Genomic DNA, 20,451 nt, shown 5'->3' with positions numbered 1-20,451 from the left:
ATATCTCTCTGGACTTAGTTACTAAAATACTAAAATACAGAAACCCAAAACCGAAAAGCCGCTAAGTGTGGTCACTCGACCTCATACCTCTTTATCCTCAGCAATGGAAAACAAATTATCTAATGCTTCCTTTTCAGCAGGTCTGACTTTAGGGGAGAGACTCTCCAAACAATAATAGTGAGTTTTGTTGAAATATTGTATGCAATCAAAGTGAAAGTAAAGTGAAATTTATTAGTTACACAGCCGGGGGGGGGCTAAGGGTGGGGGGGGCTAGGGGCGTGGGGGGGTTAGGGGTGTGGGGGTGCGGGGTAAAGCTATACTGGGATTCTTGGTGGTGGAATATGTGCACTGGTGAAGGGATGGGTATTCGAGCATTGTATAACTGAGATTTAAACCTGAAAACTTTGTAACTTTCCACATGGTGACTCAATAAAAAAATTAAAATTAAAAAAAAATAAAAATAAAATCTCAGGGCTGGAACGAATGGAGACGTTACTGGCGCCCACTCGAGCAAATCGATGAACAGTGGTATGACAGTGATACATTTTCCCAGAGTGCTGGGTGTGTCCATTTGACAAAAGCTATTCTGACATCAGAAATGGAGCGATTACTTTGGGGGAATTACTTTGGAGGGGAATCTGTTGTTATTGTGTGGTAGAAGCCACATTCTGTGTATATCAATCTTCCAAGAAATCCATGACCAGGAATTTTGTGGTTGCTTCATTATTGGCATGTGCAGCTCTCATCAGAAGAAGTAAATGACAAATGGAGCTAAATAACAGGACGGAGGAAAGAGGATATATGTAGGAAGAGGGCGGGATGGGACGGTTAACACCAAAACTCTGTTTATTCATAGCAGGGGCCAGATGATAGGAAGGCACATTCAAAGAACCTCATGGAAGGAAACTAACCGCTGGTGCATTCCTACTATGCGCTAAATTTTATGTGCCAATACTTTATGGGAGGCTACAGCGAGTCACTTTGATCAGTGAGAAAACTGAAGCTCACCAAGTTTTAAAAAATCTACATGATCATGAAAAAAATACATAATGTAGATTTCAAGATATATTTTAAAAGTTATATTCCTGGATTTCAAACTCAAACTCAATTCTAAATTCCCAAACTTGATTGGTCCTCAAAATTGAATTGATAGTAGAACTGGTCCTTTCATCTCTCTGGCCTGGGAAGTTCTGCTTTTCAAACCCTTCCATCTGTTTTATGGATCCCTGTTATGCAATTCTCCAATCTTTAAAATTTTCTTCTCCACTTAAAAATGCCAACTATGTACAAGGCTCTGGGTATTAATGACAATGATAATAAACCGTAGCACTGTAGCACTGTTGTCCTCTTGTTCATCGATTTGCTCTAGCGGGCATCAGTAATGTCTCCACTGTGAGACTTGTTACTGTTTTTGGCATATCGAATACTCCACGGGTAGCTTGCCAGGCTCTCCGAGAGGGACGGAGGAATCGAACCTGGATTGGCCAAGTGCAAGGCAAACACCCTACCCGCTGTGCTATCGCTCCAGTGCACCTCGAGATAATAAATTGTAGTCCTAACATATTATATAAAGTGCTATTATTAAGGCATCTACAGATAAAGTTTATGTATATAAAATTTTTTTTTAAAAATTTAAAAAGTTTATAATTTGCAGTATGTGTGTGCGTGTACATGTGTGTGTGTGTGTGTGTGTGTGTGTTGTTTCTTTGTTTTTGCAGTGCTAGGGACCAAACCCAGGGCCTCGAACCATAACACCCGAAAGGAGAGAGAGAGTAAAAAGGAATGTGCCTGCCACAGAGGTGGGGAGTGGGGGGAGGGTGTGGCAGTGATGGGGGGGTTGGCGAGAGGGATACTGGGACATTGGTAGTGGAGAATGAGCACTGGTGGAGGGATGGGTACTCGATCACTGTATGACTGAAACCTAATTATGGAAGTTTGTAAATCTGTAACTATCACGGTGATTTGTTATAAAAAATTTTTTTAAAGAAAAAAAAAAAACCCAGGGCCTCACAGTTTGCAAGTAAAGCAAGCACTTAGAGCTAAGCTACATCCCTGGCCCAAGAAATTCATGTATTTAAGTCCTTTAATGAAGATTAAAGATCTGTTCTTCAAAGAGACATGGTTTAAGTCAAAATTAATGAAAAGCAATAGGAAAACTCTGGAAAGACAAAACTAGGAAGGAAAGTGGAGTCACTCCTAAGGCTACCCCGACCCGGCTGCAGGCAAGTCCGCAAGCCTCCCTGTGCTGCTGAGAAATGAGTGCTGAATTTGGTGCTGATGTTTGTAAAGGAAATCCTGTACACTAGTCATAGGATTTTAAAATACTGCTAATCTTTAAGAAAAGTAGCAGACGTGGCTCCAATACTCGAGCAACTCCTCCAGTCTCGGGGAGAAAGTCTGTAACCTTAGCAGCAACCTTGCCGTAAGCACAGAGTGGGTTCCACTCGGCTGATTTCCTCACAGTGTTCCAACGGGTAGGTGAAAAACATCACGTCCAGAGGCGATTACAAAATTCTCAAGGGCAGGCAATGCCATCCTCTGCAAATCTGGGGTTCTCTGCTGCTCTGGCTTATCACAGGGCACATGTTAGAGTCTGGGAGTCAAGTCAAAAGTACCGTCTTGGCAGATGCCATTGGTAAAGTGAATGAGTCAACACATCCTCAAGAGCCAGTGGGCTCCTGACTATGTGTGCGTTTGCCCAAAGGTGGCACAGTTGCTCAGCCCTGGCCAACGTACTATGAGGATGCGTGGACTGTGTCACTGATCTTTCCTATAGGGCAAGAAATTCAGAGGGATAGCAAGAAGTAATCAGGAAATAAAGTGGGGGTGGGAACAGGGGTTAAGGCCTCAGGTACGTCGGTGGCGGAGAGGATTGGTATAATTCCGTATCCATCCCACAAAGTCAACAACACTGAAGGAGATCCAGACCAGAAGAATCAAACTCAAAATGTGCCAGTTAAGAAAGCAGGTTGGGGAGGGGAGATGAGGAAGGGAACCCAGGACACCGGTGGAGGGAAGTTGACAGTGCGAGTGGGATTGGCGCTGGAACACAGTGTGCCTGAAACTCTACTATGAGTAACTTCATAAATTATAGTGTTTTAATAAAAAGTGAAATGAAAACTCAAATTTCTAAACTTGAAATATACTAATAAACTTCTTGTTAGATGTCAGAAATAGGAGAGAGGATAACGGTGTGTGTGTGTGTGTGTGTGTGTGTGTGTGTGTGTGTGTGTGTCCACATTTCTTTTTGTTTTTTATTATAATTTTTTTGGTTTGGGGGCCACACTTGGCTATGCTCAGGGATTATTCCTGGAGGAGAAAACTTGAGGTAGGCCATCCTCAAGTTTTCTCCTCCTGTCTTGAGTGAGGTCTCTCGGATTCCAATCAGTCAAACCCAGTGACTAAGGGACACAGTGAATGTAGTCCTCCCTGACCCTTCTTTCCCACCCACCATCTGGTTTTGCTTTCTGTCTACATTCCCCACTAGAAATTTTGGCTGTCAGTATTTCCTTGCCACCCTCTGTTTCCCAGACCCAATAAATGAAGGAATATCAGGGGTGGAAACGACCCACGATACTAAATTCCAGAATCTGGTGGAGAAAATCACTTCACCTGGACAGCATGTTAAAAATGTGGTTTCCTTGGCCTCCTTCAAATCTCGTAAAGCGGAACATCTGGGGTGGGAAGCATGCGCCATGCTTTGTTCACCAGGTTGATCTTAGTCCCATGCTGATTTTACGATGAAACAGACCCAGAAGAAGGGAATCATTTACTCAAGGTCATAAAGCAGGTTTCCAGGAAAATGAGAGAGGCAATGCTTGCAAGAGCCCATGCGTTTAAGTTAAAGTCACATGACTCTAGGCGAGATTCCCCATGCCCATCTTTAATGATAAATTCAGTGACTTATTAGCCATTCTTTTTATTTCTTCTGCTCTTTTTATTTATTTATTTATTGTAATTCCATTTTACTTTCTGCTTTTGAACCTAACAGTATTTTGGTTTGGGATGGTTGAACAGGAAATATTTAACAACATATCCAAAGTGGCAATCCAATGGTGACACCCAAACAGGGGTGACAGGTCAAGACCAAGCTAGGGGTTTTGCTAGAATCAGGAGAGATGGTTTATAAATAATAATAAGACTGAGCAAAGCAGAGAAGACTGAACTAAGTGTAGTATCCTTTGCAGAAGTAGATAAGATCATTCCAAGAGATAAAAATGATGAATTCTGTGTCTCTGAAACCAAGCCATCAGAGGCAGAGAAGAAATAGCATGTGCCCAGGAAAATGAGTCAGCTTTCTTCTTGCCTGCCAGACCCGTGCTCTGGACCTTATCCCAGGAACCACACATCTTCCACAGAAAAAATTTAACAGGTATTGGCCCAGAAATAAGCTTAACACTCAAGTACCAGATGCAAGAAGTTTCATCCCTGGGACCAGCCCGCATGGTTTGAGATCCGAAGCATGAAATGATCACTGATCATCCTTAGATGCATCCCAATGTACAATCCTTTGCACACCACACACAAGTGTGTGTAAGCACCACAGCCAGAGTGTGTTTTGACCTTGGCAAACCCATGGGGCAATAACTCCCACTTATTTCAATGATAACAACAAAAAAAAGGGGGTAAGAAAAATACATATTTTAAAAATGTATTTTAACAATATCTTGGGGAAGTCTTCTAAATGAACTTCATCCCCTTCAAGGCGATGTGCTCAGCACTGATATCATTGATTCAGCCAAAGGTTAGTCCATCTCCAGTAGGCCAGGAGCTCTGCACGGCACTATAGGTGAAGGATGCACAGAGGCAAGGCAAGGCAGGTTCAGGGGGGATGAGTGACAGCAGAGTAAGATAAGTGACTGAAAGAGGAGAAGCTTTCTGAAGGAAGTGATGACTGAGCTACGTAAAAGAAAAAAAGTAAGGTTCAAGTCTTATTTTGAACTTTATTTTTGGACTCATGTTGAAAGTGAATCTTTAAGCAGAGCCGAGAGGAAAACACAGCCTATGTTTTGTTGGGTACTTGCTTATGCCAAAGAATCAACAGCAGAGGAAGGCGGGAGTGCAGATTCCAACTTTGAAACAGAAAAAGCTTTTATAAGCTATTTGCTTAATGATGTTGAAACACCCATAACTCTAAAGATACAGAAAACCAGCTGTTTCGAATGTTAAAACAGAGATAATAAAGGATTTAGTAAAGGAGAAGAAAAAGACTTAGCAATTCAGTTTTGCTGTTTGAGTCACAAATTTGGTAGCATGGCACATATATGTCCTTGTGTTGCTTAGGAAGGTGTGTATTTCACTTGAATGTGTATTTCACTTGATTTTTATAAAGTGAAAGTGTGTGTGTGTGTGCGTGCGAGAGTGTGTGTGTGTGTGTGTGTGTCTGGGTGCAGGGGAAACTGCAGTGATGATAATACAGGACTAAGGAAAAACGTCCAGAATAGAAACTCTGGAATGTTCAATTAACAGTCACATTTGTGCATTTGCTACAATTGCTCATTTCTAAAGGAGCGAGCTTTATGGAAATAGCTGTGATTATTGAGGATCCGAAAAGGACCTTTACAAACTTCAAAATTCATTTTGTTTCCTTGAAACAGCTTCAGAAAATTTTTCAGCTGTCTTGGGCTGAATGTTAATGCTGGACCCAGCTATCTTTCCAGAATGTCATGAAAGGCCAGAGAGATAGTGTAGGTGGTAAGACACTTGCCTTGCACATGCCAGGCCTGAATTCCATGCCCAGCACCACATGTCACTGCCGGGGGTGATCCCAGATCACCTAGAGAGCAGGAATAAGTCCTAAGCACAGCCAGGCACGGCCCCAAAACAAAATAGTCATAATCTAATTGAATTTAGGTGCCCCTGAGTAGTGTCTTAGTGTCTTTAGTAATGTCAAGTGATATGTTAGATATTTCCTATGTGTCATTTGTACATCAAGGTAATGTTCTCTGGGCATTTCTATGACTTCCATTGTACAGTCAGGAAGTTACAGTTCAAAAAGTGGAAGTCACTGGTCCCAGGTCAAATAGTAAGAAGAACAGCGGCGGCCTGTATTTGAGCCTGAGGGAGCTGCCTCGTCTGTGCTGACATTTCTTACCACTTTCAAATCAGAATATGTACGTGAAAGCACAAAGCAGATAAGGACATAATTTTTTAAATCTTTTAAAATCTCCATCTTTGATTATAGTGTGAATAGGGCAGAAGAGGAGAAATGAAAGTAACATTATTCGCCCTCAAAACTCTTCGTTCATTTTGCAGTTCCATTAGAACCAGGCTCCGTGTTCATATTCATCAGTAGATCAAGTCTTTCTTGAAACTCATCCATAGGGTCTTTGATGCTAATTTTAAGTTAAGCATTTCATTCAGTGTTCGCCAGGATTTCTTCTTTGCCTCTCCCCATCTAACAAAACAATTTTACAGGGGCCCGAGCCATAGTACATTGGGAAGGGCACTTGTCTTGCATATGGCTAACTTGGGTTCAATCCCTGGCATCCCATCAGATCCCTGAGCTTGCCAGGAGTGAACTCTGCAGAGCCAAGAGTACGCCTTGAGCACTGTCAGGTGTGGCCCTCCTGCAAAAAGTAAATTAATACAACTCCATGGAGTGAATAATTCTATCAAGGACTTGCTGTGAGATGAACATATATGCATTCTGATGCAAAGAGCAGAAAACACAGATACCTTCTGGACATTTACTGCTTGTTGAAAAGGAAGTATAGAATCAGAGAACCCAGTTGAGATCAGCAGTTTGTCAGTGGTAAGGCACTTCCTGTGAGCTCTATAATTCTCTTGGTCCCCTAATCAGGTTCACGTCATGACAGCTGCAATTCCAAACATCATACTCAAATAAGACTTTTTCCTCAAAAAGTAAAAAAAAATACAGAGTTAGCTAGAAAATATTGAGCAATTTTGAATGCCTCTTTCTGTCTTTAAGCCAATGAAAGGAAATTTATTGGAAATGAAAATGTTAGAAACTCTGCAGGATGCATCCCTTACATTTCCCTGACTAGCACTGGATTCCACTGTGTGTGAGAATAGGCCAGGTGACGCTTCAGTTGTGTGGGAGCCCTGAGATGTCAGGACAGCTCATGATACCCTGAGATGTCAGAAAGGGGACTTAGGAACTGGCTGGGTGGCTGTGTGCTGCTCTATCCATATATATCTACTTTCCCCCCGAGACTTGAATAAGAGTTTCAAGATGGGCAGGGAAGATACTTCTGTGGGCTTCCAGAATTTTTTACATCTTCTTCTTCCTCAGCCTGTTTCTTTCCGTGTTATAGTACAGTCAGGTTAAGTAACTTAACCATTGGGAATACTTGCTGCAAGATGCCTCATTGGGGAATTGTGTCATTGTGTAATTATACAACCCTAGACAGTCTAGCCTACTAATCACCTAGGCTACACAATAGACCCCACTAGGAACACCACAGTCTAGTAGTCAGTATGTAAGCGTAGCATGATGGTACTCTCTCCCTGCGCTGTCACCTGTGTCTCTCACCCACCCACGCCCACAGACCATAAGCTTCCTAATGTCAGAGTTTGAGCTGTCTTTTCTTCCCCACCTACATGTCTAGACTAGGATTTGGCATTTAGAGTGTGCTCAAAATATGCTTTTATTGCAAGAATAAGGGTGTTCAGAAACAATGGCTCCAGACATTTGACTGTCTTTAAGAAATACCTGCCTCTTATCTTTAGAATTTCCAGTAAAACCATTGAGGAACAAGAAGTATGATTCAATTTTTAAGCAAACATGGGAATTGAAGAGATTAAACAGCTGACTTAAAGAATATGGCCATAAATCAAGCAAATATTTGGCCAATGACATCAATATATATGGATCCTTTTTTATGAGGAAACTGACTTTTGGAGACCAATGATAGTACCATTTCCACCTGACTTGAATTCCATCTTCAAGACTGGAAGTTTTGAGAGTGATTTGAATGCCCAGAAAGGACATCTCAGTGCTGTTGGTTGAAGCTGGTGGTAAAATATAAAGTGTAGATTGATTTAGACCTTTAAGAAATTAAATTAAGGAAGCCAAATAAGTAAGGCTCTTCATCAACAGGGATTTTCACTGCCATTATAATTGACAACTTTTGAGAGCTATGTGCCGTAGTATACAAAGAACTTTGTACGCATCATCTAATTTGCATCTAATTTCAGGGCAGATACTATATTGCCCATTTTACTGACTGCTATCGTAAGGCTCAGAGAGGTAAATAATTTTCCCAGGATCAAATAACCTCTAAGGACGATAGCAGCAAAAATTGTGCATTCAGTGTCTAGTTCCAAAGATAACTTTTAACCATTAAAGTTTAGACTTGCTCCCAAATTCAGAGTATTGGAAGAAAACTTGGCATATGTTATTCTCATGCATATTGTGGTTTAATACCACTGTAGTGAAATGGAGTGAATGTTTTGTGTCATGACACAAACATTCCAAACCTAGTGGCTTAAGACAAAAAATAATAATTACCAGGACTGGAGATATAGTACAGTGTGCAGAGTACTTGCACTTGCCTTGCACGTGGTCAAGCCAGGTTCGATCTCCAGCACCTCTTATATTTCCCGGAGCCCACTAGGAGTGATCTCTGAATGCAGAGCCAGGAGTAAGCCCTGAACACTGCCAGGTAAGGCCCCCAAACAAACAAAAAGGTCATTATCTCTCTTGATTGTAGACTGCTGGTTCTCTCTCTTGGGATGCCATAGATTCAGTCTTGTGGTCTCATTTCATAAGTCACAGAAAGTCATCCCATCACATTATACTATTTAAAAACAGGACATAGGGCCAGAGTGGTAGTACAGCAGGTAGGGCATTTGTCTTGCATGCGGCAGACCCAGGTTTTATACTCGGTGTCCCGTATGGTCCCCTGAGCATTGCCCTGAGTAATTCCCGAGTACATAGCCAGGAGTAACTCCTGAGCATCATTGAATGTGACCCAAAAAGTCTAAATAAATGAATACAAACAGAACACAGGGCAAGCTTAGATGCAAGGGAGTAGGACCACATAAAGGGGAAGGAATAGCAGGAGGCATCCTTCATGGGGGCTTTCTTGGAGCATGGTCACCACAGCAGCTAAATGAGCAAGTGTTACCCATTCTCATATGAGTGCAAGCCCTTCCCTCTTAGGAAGACATTCCTTTCTGCCTCTCATCTAAGCTCTCATGTCCTGTGGGTGAGATGAGTTGGGATCTGGGCCTAGGTCTCAATGTCACAGACTTGAACGCTGCCACTCAGTAAAGTTAAATGACTTAGCAAATGTCACACAACTTCTGCATGTGGGTGTGAGGGTGAACTTTGGTCTTCTGACTCCCAGCAAAATTGATCGATTTTCCCAAGCTGCAAAGGCTCAGAACACTTTGGCCCTTACAAGCAGGAAGAATACAGAAGCCAATCAAGGGCAACAATCTTGAATCTAAATGAACATAGTAAAATACTAGGGAGCGAGAGATATCTCAGCAATGTAAAAATTTAAAAATATCCCTCCTAGGATATCATGTTGAGTGAAGTAAGCCAGAAAAAATAAGAACAAACAAGGGATGATCTCACTTATCTGCGATATAGAGAATCAATAGACAAAGGAATACAAGGAATTCAAGGGCGGATAACTCGCTCTGGTGGTGGGATTGATGCTAGCACATTGTATGCCTAAAACGCAGCTATGGATAGCTTTATAAATCATGGTGCCTTAGTAAAAAAAATTAAAATAAAATACTTCTCCTATTAGAAAATGGACACACAGCCATTGCTCATGGGAATATAATTTGGTGCGACATTTTTCTTTAATTCCCTTCCTTGTTGCTGTTGTTTCCATTGTTGTTACAAAGGTGGACTTGCACACATGCCTGGCTTCCCTGATGGAACACTGTGAGATTTACACAAAGGGATGCACCCTCAATGTTTATCCATTGATAAATGATGCCATTCAGATTGGTAAAATATGAATTCAGAAAATCTCAAAAGAAATTAAATCAAACTACTATTACATGTTTTAAGGTATTGATAGGAGGGCCAGAGATAAGGTACAGGGGGTAAAGCAGGTAAGGCACTTGCCTTGCACATGGCCCACCTGGGTTTAATCAGGGGCACAACTTATGGTCCCCTAAACACCACCAGAAGGTGATCCTGGAGCACAAAACCAGGAGTAAGCCTGAGTACCCAAGTGTGAATTCTACCCAAACCAAATATATACAATATATAAAAAATACATATAATAGGGGCTGGAGTGGTAGCACAGAGGGTAAGGCGTTTTGCCTTGCACTCGGCCAACCAGGGTTCAAATCCCAGCATCCTATATGGTCCCCTGAGCACTGCCAGGGGTGATTCCTGAGTGCATGAGCCAGGAGTGACCCCTGTGCATTGCTGGGTGTGACCCAAAAAGCAAAAAAACCTCCATATAATATAGAAATATATATTATTATATTATTATAATTTATTTTATACAGCTTAAATACCTTTTAATTTATACAACATAGAAACTATTATTAATAAATTACTCTTGATTATAAGATTATTGACATTTATAATTACTAGCTATATAAATTGAATGTGTATACATTTCCATAAATTTATTATTTATTATTTGTTGTCTATTATTAATATGTATTCATCTTGCACAGAACATATTTTTATGCATAACTATCCAATTATATATACTGCGTATATATACTGCATGCTCAAGGACATGCCTTCCATCCCCAGCATGGCCTGGCCTCCTGAGCACCACTGGGTGATCCCTGGAGGCCCCTAGCACTACGGGGTCCAAGCAGCACCACATTACCGCACCCCAGCAGTGAACTAACTTGTCCAAGTGTCTCCTGGAGTGAACCCCCCCCCAGCCCTTGAGTGCATCTTGGGAGGGCTATGAGAGAGAGGGGTGAGGGAAGGAGGAAGGGAGGGGGAGAGAGGAAGAGAGAGAGGGAGAGAAAGAGATGAAGTTCTTGTGACGCAAGTTATACGAGCAGGACATGTCGTGCCAGTGACTCGAGCTGAATGTTGCAGTTTCAGAACTTAGGGTCAGGCCCACCCCAGCTCCCTGACTGGGAGTCACCGGCCCACACCTCACACACTCACACGCTCCCCCTCCTCCTTCTGTGCCCAGGGCCAGAAGGAGGTCATGTCTGGTAGCCTATTGTTGGAGTCAGGAGGGGCTGTGAGAGACGAAAAAGGGATGGTGACAGGGTTGGCAGGACAGACATGGCTGGTTTCGCAACACAGTTTGGAAAGAAGCGGAGTAAAGTAGGAGAAAGTTAATTGAACCTTCTGACCTCGTTCCTGCGTTTATTCTAGAAGGAAAGGACACAGTGCCTGTGCCGGGGACATGCTCAGCTAAGGTGGCTTGTTTTTCCGGGGAGTAGGGACTTTGATATGGCCTGTCAGAAGTCTCAAAAGCTGAGCAAAGTGTTAGCAGAGAGAAGAGAAGTCTGCAGTCTCTCCAGGGCGAGGGCCAGGTGGCTGGGTTCGGAGGCTCCTGGCTCCTGAGCAACCTCTTCCCAGGCAGTGCTCAATATAGCAGCCCACCCCAGGGTATAGGCACTGGATGACCCCCAACCCCGAGCCCTGGGTTCCAGAGACCCATAGGAGAGTCCTGTCCTGAACCCTTACCCCGGGGTGATTGCCACAGGGCCTTATTTCCCCTGTCCTTCCCTGCAGGCCAAGTGTACCACAGGTGTTGGCTTAGGTGGCTAAGCCTCTGTGCTAGGGGTGGAGAAAGCCCTGTGTCTTCCCCCCGGGGAGATAGGACTCAGAACGTGAGCCATTCCCAGAGGAATTCAAAAGAACACACAGCAACTGTGTCTATAGACAAGGGTGACAATTCTCTAAGAGAGTGTGTGTGTGTGTGTGTGCACGTGTGTGTGTGTGTGTGTGTGTGTATATGTCTGTGTGTATGTGGACAGGCTTGTGCTGAAAACAGGCTGACAATCCACGTCTCAGAGTGTCCTAATGTCAGTATTTCCCCATCCTTAATAATCCCAAAAGTGGGCCTGGGGTGCTTTGTAATGTGCTTATCAAGTTGACAGGCTGGGAAGGTGTGGGGTTTGGGGCTTGGGGGTGGGTCGGAATATGGGAACACTGGTGGAGGGAAATTGACACAGATGGTGGGATTGGCATTGAAATATTATATGCTTAAAATTCAACCATCAATAACTTTGTAAATAAGAGTTATTTAATCAAGAAATGAAAATAAATAAATAAATAAAATGAAGGCGTAGGGGGTAGCACAAGAGCAAGCATACAGTTCTATGTATGAGGCTGTGTTTTAATCCTCAACAACACTCACACACACATTAAGAGAGCAATCCTTTGTGATTCTATCAGTTGTACTGCCCCAATAGATATGGATCTGGGTCTCTTTCTCCGCCCACCTTCCAAAATACAGAGTTGGGTCACCACTCAGAGGCATACCAGCCCAGGGGGAGTACTGTCTCCCAGTGCTGTGCTGAGTTGGTTCTGATCTGTCTGTCATCCTTCGGTCCCTGCTGCAGAAAACGGCTGGTAAGTAGCCCCAAAGAAAATTGTCCACCAAACCGAGGATGCACCAAAGAAAATGAAAAATATTTTTTTATTGAGGTACTGTAATTTACAAAGTTATTCATAGCTCCCACCTTTACAATCAGTCAAGATCAAATTCCATATGTATGGTTTACCCGACCTCAGATCTCAACCTCATCACACATCACTCCCGCCTGGGCTCTGGGGCCATATGGGGTGCCAGGGACCGAACCCGGATCAGCCGCATTGCGAGGCAAACGCCGTAACCGCTGTCCTATCACTCTGGCTCCAACCGAAGTAGGTTTTTAAGACATTTGATCTTATCCCAGGTGAAGCTGGTTGCCTCCCTACAAAAGCCCAAAAGGCAGATGCAGGGCAAAGCTCTCGGAGCAATCCTTGCCCCACAATCCCGGGAGCCTGAGACCGGACTGCCGGGAGCCCCCAGAAAGCCCAGACACCCGGACTGACGAGGGCGGACCTGCCCACATCTAAACGGTCATTCTCCCCCAGTGTTTGCTTCAAAACTCTTAGAGTATGTACTGGATGGTCCCAGATTTATCTAGGGTTTGTGGTGTTTCCTTTGGGATGGGCACAATCTATCATTTGCTATGCGGTCCCCAATAACAAGGCGCCTGTCCTGAAGCAGAAAAAATGGACAGATGGGGCGGGGTTGGAGGGTTTCCCACCGGAGCACCGAGAAAATGTTCGCTCTAGCAGGCTGCCACGAGGGGGCAGTGTGGAGCAGCTCGCCAAGGCCGCCCCAGACTCTTCCCGCAGAACCTGGCTGGCAAGGTTTCTAGAACTTTGGTCGGCCTTTTCATTTGTGGGAGAGAGAATTGGAAGAAGTGGAGGCTCTAGAGGGCAATGCCGGTGGCCAGGAGCACACATCTCGGGGGTGGATCCAGCTCTCTCTGCATTATAACTGGTTCACAGAACCAGCTCCCCAGACTCGCAGTTTTAGAGCTGGGGCCAGGGAGCTTGCCAGCTCGCCACTGGCCTCCCACCTGCGCTAGGTAGAGTCCTGGGATATATGTAGCAAACTCTCAAAATCTCACTGCTTCCTACTCATTTATTAATGTATTCACTGCTTGTTAGAAATATGTTTCGGCATCTGTTCTGAAAAACACAGCATGGTCTTTTTACCTTTCCTTACATAACTTTTTTTTTTTTTTTGAGGCCCATACTCAGCAGCCCAGAAAGTGGGCTTGCCATACCAGCCCAGAAAGAACAAAAGTTCCAGGACTTCAAGACAGCACAGGACAAGATGATTTTTTAAAAAGATATTATAACTTTTGGTCAGTCACTTGGAATAGGCAACTTTTTAGTACACCTGTTTGAAAAACACTGGCACAAATAGTATGTTCTCAAAGGAAAAATACGTTTTGTAAGGTTTTTTTTTGGGGGGTCACACCCAGCGATGCACAGGGGTTACTCCTGGCTCTGCACCCTGGAGTTACTCTACGGACCATAATGGGATTGGGATGCTGGGAATCAAACCCCGGTCAGCCGTGTGCAAGGCGAGCGCCCTACCTGCTGTACTATTGCTCCAGTCCCAAGTTTTGTAAGGGTTTTATATGGGGTCATACCTAACACTGCTGGGAGCTACTCCTAGCTCTGTTGTTCAGGGGTCATTCATAAGCCTCCTACCTACAACACATGCATTTAGCACACTGAGCTATTTCTCTGACCCAGAAAAACTAGCTTTAAAAAAAGAACTAGGTAGGACCTAATCTGGTAGGACCCAACTAGATGAAGATTGAGCCTCATGATAAAGTGTACGTGCTTCCTCAGTTCACTTTAGGCCAGTGGGAACTGGTCTTTGTAAGCCCTGGCAAGAAGTGTGTGTGTGGTTGTTCATAGGTGTGACCCCCCACCTGGCAGTGAGAGATGGGGTAACTCCGCCATGGGGCAGTCATGTGCATCCGGGGGAACTGAAGGGCAGGGTGAAAACCAATGTGCCAGGAAAGCACTTAAGGCACATTACAAAACAGGCTGTGCACCTTGACCCCTGTGTGTGAACCATGCCTACAGACACAGCCCTACACATGAATACACATGGCATGGCTGTACAATAGAACCCCCCCCCCCCCAGGTAATCTCTGCAGGCTAGAGGGGCCGTTCTCTTTCTTTTCTCAATGTTATTTCTTGTATTTTTCAAATCTTTCTATTTTGTAATTTTTTTAAAGCCAAAACAAAAAAAAAAAAATTGATGTAAGAGGAATCCTGCAACAGCCTGCAAGACCTTGGCCAATGGTCTCCCGGGGACTCACAGACTCTCAGCAAAGCCAGGCTTGGACTGCAGAAGGTGCTTCGGGGCTCCTACTTGCATCACCCTGGCCTGTCTTCACGGATGCCTTCATGCAGTGCGTGCCTCTGCCCATGTATGCTGAATGCACCGCTGCCCTTGCCAGGCCTGCCAGGATGCCCCTGACCACCAGAAAAAAAGCTGCCACTTTAGTAGAAATGGAACCCTTTCTACACTGACACTATGTTTGTGTTAAAAATTGTGAATTTGAAGGCAAAATTGCATCAGTTGATTGTGTTTGTCATTGAGAGAATGGAACAAAGTGACCACCACTATGTGCATTTTATGAGTTTAAGCCACATCTGTCTTTTTTGGTTTTGTTTTGTTTTGAGGGGAGTACTCAGGGAATACTTCAGTCTCATTGCTTAGGGATCACTCTAGTGGTGCTTGGGGGACCAGATGAAGTGCCAGGGATTAAACCAGGTTGGCTGTGTACAAGGCAAGTGTCTTACCCACTGTATGATTTCTCCATCCCCCTTTAAGTCCACCTTAGGGGCAATCTGGCTGCTATTAAAATAAAGAACCACTTGACTGATTGATAACTAGGTAAGTTAACCACATCGAACCATGCTCAGGCGCCAGGGTCACTCCCAGTGGTGCTCAGGAATCAAACCCAGGGCCTCATATGGACAAGGCATGTGCCCTACCACTTGCAAGCATCAGGGTCAGTGTTTTCAACTGCCAGCTATCTTCAGCCACCAGCCCATGAGGGTAGAAAGGTTGAGAACCACTGGTGTACCAGCTAGGTGATAAATGGGTTGGCACATAGGCAGAAACTTGTCCAGAGGGCTAGAAAGCTTGGAGAATGCTATACTAGACTTCCTGATGACCAGGTACAAGAATAAATTTTGACCAATTTAAGGAAAGAAATGCTTGAGAAAGTTTCCTGCCTCCTGAGAGTTTGGATGGGGAGAGAATAGCCCAGCAGAAAATCTCACCAAGAGCCACTGTCACCATTCCTGAGTGTTCCCTCCTACACAGGCTTCGTAGGACTCTGAGTTCTCCACTTAATTGTTTCTGTTCGCAGTGTTGGGAATCAAGCCCAGGCACTCCTACGGTCTCGGCCAGTGGTCTCCCATTCAATGTCTTGACAGGCTTTCTGTGGAGTGTCAGTCCAGATGGCCTGGACTTAGCACCACTGTAGAAATAGGGCAATGCCATGTCTACATCATTCATAGCCAACCTGTGCACACAGGAGCGGGGCTTGCTTAACTATAGCCAAAAGTATACTGCTGTGTTTAACAGACACTACACTCCCCTACCCCATAGGAAAGTCACGAAGATTCAGATTCTTAGAAGACTGCCAAGAATATGGTCGTTCCCAAGGAAGTGTTTGCCATTGCTCTTATTATTGCTATGGTGCGAATTGTTATTATTACTTGCTATTATTGTCCCCCAGGCAACCTGCAGGTCTCCTTCCTCCTCACTGTTCCTTTCCCATCAATGCTGCCTGTGAGAGGTGCTGAACTCTCCTTGGCTTATTGGTTCTGGAGCCTCAGGGAAACTGGAGCCTCCTTAGGGCCCCCCCCACTCTCACCTGCCTAGGGGACCAAGTTCAGTTCTTGGGGCATCAGGCAGCTGTGGGCCCCCATGCACATTTCTCCTTCCTTCATCTCCTCAGGCAAGAGCACCACAACAGTGAATTCTGTGGGCAGTGACTGGCATAATGGACCCTCCGGGGGCTCTCGCTGCACTGGTGGTCCCAGTGTGAGAGGGGATGAAGGTGCAACCGGAGGGCTGCAAGGCCAGGGAGCTCTTTGCATCATCCCCTTTCCCAACCGCCAACTCTCAGGAAGCCCTTTTTCCTAATTCCCATAAAGTACTGCCCAAGTGAGCCTGGCCTGGACCTCTGCCCTCTGGGCCCTGAGGTTGCGGGTGCTTCACAAGCAGGTTTAGTTTTTCCATTTTGCTTCTTCTCAGATTTCTTTCCTTTGGTGGCTGGGCAGTAAGGATGATGCAAAGACTACAACCGCAGTGCACTAAGCACCTTCCTTCCCGGGCTCAGTCTGCCCTCCCGCACACACATACTTTTCCCAGTGCTGTAACAACACTCAGGTCTTGGCCTGCTAGGGCAACTCTAGGGCCTCCATCTTTTTCTCAGAGCGTGAAGCAATCCTCTCTCTCCCAGGGCTCGACTGAGGTGGTTCTTCCACCATACCAGTTCAGGGAAGTTTTGCCTGGGGTGCTGGTGGAAATCCTGGGGATGAGCTGTGAGGAATAGAGATGGAAAGTCAGGATGGCAACTTAGACTCTTTACCCAGGGGCCAGCGCCCTTCACATTCCTGTCCAGAATAGAGGCCAATTTTGTCAGGAGAGATGCTTTGAAAGGACCCGTGTCTCAAATCCAATAGATAAACATAGGAAGATAGATGGTAAAACAGACATGGATGATGATGCCAGACAGGTCAGAGGTGACAGACAGGTAGTTAATTAGGTGATTGATGGGTCATCGATAGGCCATATAGAGTCATGTAGGTAGATTAAAAGAGTAAGCAGCTAGCTGATAGGTAATAGAAAAGCAGATGAACCAATGATAGACTCCTAACAAACATGATCAGAGAGGAAACAATAGGCCAGTACACATTTCCATGCGAACTTTCGTCAAGTTTTCCAAAGGAAAATTAAGAGAACCGCATGGGGGTGGTAGGGACTGTGGGGGAAGTGGTAGAGAAAAGGGGAGTCCCCTCTTCCTGTTTGATGACAAATAGAACATAAACAGGACTCATCCCTTAGGGTGGCCTCCCCAGGAGCTCAGAGACCAGACTGTCTTTATTTACGCTTGGCAGTTCCGTGTCTCCATTTTATCTGAGTGGAAGAAGTAAAGGAGCATGATAACAATAGCAATCAATACCCCTGAGCAATCAATACAACTTGATGAGGACTCGGCCTGTGCTTCCTATTGCCTCCCCTCCCAGATACCCAGTCCCGTGGACCAAATGAGTTCACAGCCCCGAACCCCTGGACCTAGGCACTAGGATGAGTTTCACCCAGAGATGTGGTTAAAGTGAATCTCCTGCAAGGAAAATGACATTTCTGGCATTTGCCCTGAGGTGGGACTCCACAGTGGGTAGGCCAGGAAGAGGTAATGTCTGGTGAAGACTTATCAGGGAGGTAGAGCCAATGGTTGTTGGAAGTGGGGGGTTGGATCTCAGTCTTGGCACTGTGGGAATAGTGACCAGACAGTTCCTTGGGGTCGGAGTGTCCTGAGGATTGTAGACCCTGGAGCAACCCTGCTCTCTGTCCTACCCATTGGATAACCATAGCAGTCGTCCAACTGTGGCAAGCAATATCCACCCTCTGGGCCCGAGAGTTAGCACAAAGGTTAAGTTGCTTGCCTAGCATGTGGCTGCAGCCAAGACCCTGGTTCGAATCCCAGCACTGCATATGGTCTCTGGAGCACCACCAGGCGTGGCTGCCAAACAAAACCAAAAGCACTTCCCATACTACCAGATGTTTGGGGGTAGGAGATAAACTTTATCCCAGTTAAGAACAGGAACTCCGGACCCAGTCAGTGTAGAATCAAGCCCCGGGGTGCTACTGAGAAGGATTCCAGCAGACATGGAGGATGGACGGGAGGTGGATTCTGACTGTGTGATGCAGACTCCAAAGAAAGGCAATGTGGGCCTGAAAGGGGGGTTGAATTCTAATTCAATAACCTGAGATTGACTTGGTGAACAGGCCCAAATTCATCAGCCCAAATTTCCAGTGTGAGCACCGGGCCTGACCCACAAGTGTGTCCAGTGGCTACTATCCCGGTAAGAGCTCTGTGCACAGGTGTTCCATATAAGCACCGCCAAACCTTACAGGGTTGAACTGGGGATATTCGTAGGACCTTTTGCTGTAAGGGAAGGCTGAGGGACCAAAAGCTAACGCGACTTGCCCCAGGCTTCATGGGGAGTGGACAGCCAGGACTCTGGTCCCTCCAAGCCCACATGTTTAACCGTGGTGCCCATGAGTTCCTGGGAGCACCAAGGAAAGAGGAAAGAGTTAGAGGGCTCTGCATCAGTTACTAGCTCTCCATGTAAGTCAGTATTTCTGCAGGAGCCCCACAGCATCTTTTCTTTCCAACACGGGGTTTTCAGAGATCAGTGGCATCAAGACCAAGCATAACTTGAAAGTCAAGGTGGCAGAGGAAATGAGGGTGGCACTGCCAAAGGATTCTCAAAGAACTCCCTGGGTGCATGCTTCCTTTAGGAAGCCCTCATAGTTATTTAGGAATGAAGCACACAGAATCTTGTCTTTTCATTTACCTCTGTTGTTTTTACAGGTTATCACCAGATTGTTAGGAGACCAAATAATAAAAGGTGCTCTTGGGCACTGAAGTCTCGTCAAGGCCCCAAGGGCTGAAAGCACAGCAGCTTCTGATAATGGATATCCCCCCCCCACACACACACACAAAGAAAGTCTCTCTCTCTCCCTCACACTCTTTCTCTTCTTCCTTGCCATCTTTCATTTTATTTTCTTCTTCTCACACATAACACACAGCTCTCCCTTTCCTCCCCCAAGAATGAATATCCCTTGACCTCAATCAGACAATTGCTAAATCCCACCTGAGTTCCCTTTCTTTCATTTTTATAGTATTTTACATTTTTAATTCTTAAAATTATAGGCACCATGATTTGCAATTCTGTTAATGATAAGTTAGTTACTGTTAATGATAAGAAAGATTTTTAAAATTTTATTTTATTTTATTGATTCACCATGAGATATAGTTACGAGCTTTCATGCTTGAGTTACAATCACACAATGATCAAACACCCATCCCTCCACCAGTGCACATTCCCCACCACAAATATCCCCAGTAGACATAAGGGTCAGGAAGATTGCTCCATAGTTAGAAGCCTGCCTCATGAGTGGGTGGGGAGAAGGTAGCTGGAACAGAAAAGAGAACACTATGAAAATGATGGTTGGAGGAATCTGTTGGGATGAGACTTGTGTGCCGAAAGTAGATAAAGGACTATACTGAATTCCCTTTCTTTCAACCCGTTTCAACTGTATCAGAAAGCAAACTGGCTTTGCTTTACAATTTGAACCTAGTCTAGGTACAAGTTAAACATCTCCCTCTGACATACCTCTGAGGTCAGAGTTCATTCACATAATGTATCAGCCCGTCATGACAGTGAGCAGCATAAGGTGACCCCGAACGTCACTGTCTGAGCCCTTGGTGAAGCCCCACTCACTAGACAGAGGGCTGGGGAGACAGTGCAAAGGGCTGAACACATGCCTGGCAGGCAGTAGGCTGGGTTCCAGCCCTGGTACCACATCAACCTTAAACACTGCCAAAAGTTTCAAGCTGGGGGACCCCTGAACACCACTGGGTATGACCCACAAGTCCCCAAAGCAAAACCTAAAGTGAAACCAAAAAAGGCAACTGTAAAACAGAATGGGCAACTGTGACAAAGGGAAGAGGAAGGAGGGTGTGGGTGGTGGGAGGCTGACTGGTGAAGGGAGTAGCCACTGGGTCTAGGCTATGACCCTTGGCCCCTCTAACCACCTGTGCATACCAGAGAGCTCGCAGGACTTTGTGTGGAGACTCGTTGGCAAGAACAGAGGGCCTGACTCTTATCGCTAACAAATGGTCACTTTAGACACTTCTTGCTGTACTTGCCTCAAAGGACTGGATTGTCAATGGTTCTCAGAGGAGGGTGTCCAAGGC

The sequence above is a fragment of the Sorex araneus genome, chromosome 11, assembly GCF_027595985.1.
Source record: "Sorex araneus isolate mSorAra2 chromosome 11, mSorAra2.pri, whole genome shotgun sequence".
In the NCBI taxonomy this organism is placed as follows: Eukaryota; Metazoa; Chordata; class Mammalia; order Eulipotyphla; family Soricidae; genus Sorex; species Sorex araneus.
The sequence above is the reverse complement of the archived record's forward strand: the minus strand, read 5'-3'. Positions refer to the sequence as shown.